Here is a 3,208-nt window from a genome sequence, read left to right as displayed (position 1 = left end):
TATTCAACTCGATATTAAAAAACAAACAAACAAAAAACAATGGGAAGTTCTGATTTTCTCCAAAGAAGATATACAGATGGCAGATGAAGAAATGCTGAACATCACTCTCAGAGAAATTAAAACCAAAATCACAAGGAGATATAACCTCACACTCATAAGAATGGCTATCATAAATTCAAAATGTCTGAAAATAACAAATGTTGACAAGAATATGGACAAAAGGAACCCCTTGTACTTAATTGGTGGGAATGTAAATTTGTGCAGTCGCCATGGAAAACATCATGAAAATTTCTCAAAAAACTAAAAAAAAGAACTATCAATTGACCCAGCAATTCCACTCCGAGGTATATATCAGAAGAAAATGAACACTAATTTGAAAAGATACATGAATTCCAATGTGTATTGCAGCCTTTTTTACAATAGAAAATGTATGGGCTACGGGCTCAAAGGCTGAAGAGAAAAGACGGCGAGGTGGCTTTGGTGGTGGCCACAGAGCACAGGATGATCCAGTGATGGAGGAGAAAATTCTGCAAACTGGCTGATTACTCATGAAGATGAGATTTTATTTTTGTGGCAGGCATCTGTGGGGTCTGTAACAGAAATGATTGCTTGCTGTGGAGAAATTTATCACTCTATAAACATGCTTCCTACGAACAGGAAAGCAAATGAGTCTTGTTCTAATACTGCACCTTTTCTAACTGTCCCTGAATGTGCCATTTGTCTGCAAACATGTGTTCACCCAATCACTCTGCCTTGTAAACATGTTTTCTGCTATCTATGTGTGAAGGGAGTTTCATGGCCTGGAAAGCAATGTGCCCTCTGTCGACAAGAAATTCCCGAAGATTTCCTTGATAAGCCAACCTTGTTATCACCAGAGGAACTCAAGGCAGCAAGTAGAGGAAACGGTGAATATGCCTGGTATTATGAAGGAAGAAATGAGTGGTGGCAGTATGATGAACGCACCAGCAGAGAGCTGGAGAATGCTTTTTCCAAAGGTAAAAAGAGCACTGAAATGTTAATTGCCGGGTTTCTCTATGTTGCCGATCTTGAAAATATAGTACAGTACAGGAGAAAAGAACATGGACTTCGCAGGAAGATCAAGCGGGATTCAATAGATATACCAAAGAAGGGAGTAGCCGGACGTAGGCTGGACTGTGATTCTAATACTGTAAACCTAGCAAGAAAGAGCTCTCCTGATGGAGTGTACAGTGTAATGGCTCAGAGCGGAGCTTCTGTTCAGTTGTCTTCTGTGAAGCCCCTGACATCAGTAGATGGTCAGCTAACAAGCCCCGTCACTCCATCCCCTGATGCAAGCACTACTCCTGAAGACTCTTTTGCACATTTACAACTTGGTGGAGACAGCATAGCAGAAAGGAGTCATAGAGGGGAAGGAGAAGAAGAGCATGGATCACCATCTTCAGGCAGGGCACCAGCACCAAACACTTCGATTGAAGAAACTGAATCCGATGCCAGCAGTGAGAGTGAGGATGTATCTGCGCTTGTTGCACAACACTCCTTGACACAACAGAGACTTTTGGTTCCTAATGCAAATCAGACAGTATCTGATCGATCAGGAACTGATTGATAAGTGGCAGCAGATGGAACAGTGAGTGTCAGATCTCTAAGGCCTGATGGACAGTGCACAGTAACGGAAATTTAAATAAAAATGTTTTCAGATCCATGCTCAAGATGAAAATGGTTATCTGTAAATTTCTGCCCACGTAACATTATACTCATCCCTAGTAATGCATTTTGGGATTTGGGATGGGAAGGGGTATGGAAAGGATAGACCTGTAATTAAAATGTCTAACACATCTCTGTTGAGAAATTTATTTAATATAAGGAACTTGGGTGTGAATAGTTGAGAGCTGTTTAGTAATAACCCAGTTTTCTTGAGGTCTGTTTATTTTATAGTTTTTTTTTTTAATGCCTTCAGTTCTTTTAGCCAGCGTGTGTGTATTATCTGTGCATTAATGGTCCTCATCTGCCTACTGCACTGGTTCACATTTTTCTGCATGGATTAACATAAAACCATTACAAAAATTTGGCACCTACAAGATGTCTGGTATCAGTATGAAAAGAAAGCTTAATTAACATGAGATGCAAATGCAAATTTGGGGTTTTAAAATAGAAGAATAACAACCATTTAATAATAAAGTTACTGAAATGGAAATGTAAAGAAAAGAGCTAATAACTTATGTTTCAGAATCTTGTCTGTAACACACTTCATGGCGTTCTCATAGGCTTTGCTGTCTAGTCCTTGTAGTTAGCGGTTTCTCTTGATCCACTTTTTTTTATTACAGATTTTATAATTTAATAAATACTAGAATTTATTTAAAAAAAAGAAAAGAAAAGATATGGAAGCAACCAGTGAACAAAACACACATGGTTCCTCTCTTCAAAGCACTCGCATGGAGTATGGCAGAAGCAAGCATTTGAACACTATAATAATCCTTAGAAATAATGGCAGATACATGTTCGCTGAGATGGAAAAATTCTTCCACCATATTGTGTAGAAAAGGAAGGCTACAAGAGTGCACATAGTTTGATTCAATTTCTATAAATTAAAAAGTAATTCACTGATCTATATATGCTCATCCAAATATATGTGTATTATATATTCTAGCATTATATAACACATATAATATATATGTTATAAACATTTAGATACAACAACAAAGACAAAATATTAACAGTATATATATTTCTGTTAACATACTTATTGGTGTCCTCTAATTTCATTTTTATACTTTTTGAATTTCCATCATCCTGCTCTGTTATCCTGAGAATAGAATAAGAATCACTGTGATTAAGGTTTGTCAAAGTAGTTCTCAAAATGGGCTGGCCTTCACATTCTTGTTGGGTTTGAAATATTAGCTATACTATATGAGGCACATGGGATCAATTGGCAGCTGTTGGAGGGGCATAGAGATAAGCCTTGCTGACAGGCATGCCTGGGAATACAAGGAAAAGAATGATGTACAAAAGTTAAATAAGCATGTGAAATCAAAATCTGAGGTTGGAAGGGAGTCAGTCAAAAAGATTCCTGCACACTGGACCAAAAGTGTCCTTATGTAACAGAGCAGCATGAGCACAGCCCTTAGCAGGTAGCCATTGCTGTTCCTTACTAGTCCACATCCTGTTACTAAGCAAAAGATCTTGCTCAGCAATTGGACAGTGCATCCCCGGGCCCCGCCCATAAGCAACC

The 3,208-nt window shown here is 38.3% G+C and overlaps 1 pseudogene; it reads left to right on the top strand.

The window, feature by feature from the left end:
• The first annotated feature begins 601 nt into the window (after positions 1–601).
• On the top strand, positions 602–1,660 carry LOC148775310 (E3 ubiquitin-protein ligase RNF146-B pseudogene; annotated as a pseudogene).
• Positions 1,661–3,208: the final 1,548 nt, after the last annotated feature.

This window comes from Moschus berezovskii, chromosome 16 (assembly GCF_049115385.1).
Source record: "Moschus berezovskii isolate FMDL1 chromosome 16, NW_MosBer_1.0, whole genome shotgun sequence".
Classification (NCBI taxonomy): domain Eukaryota; kingdom Metazoa; phylum Chordata; class Mammalia; order Artiodactyla; family Moschidae; genus Moschus; species Moschus berezovskii.
The sequence above is the reverse complement of the archived record's forward strand: the minus strand, read 5'-3'. Positions and strand labels throughout refer to the sequence as shown.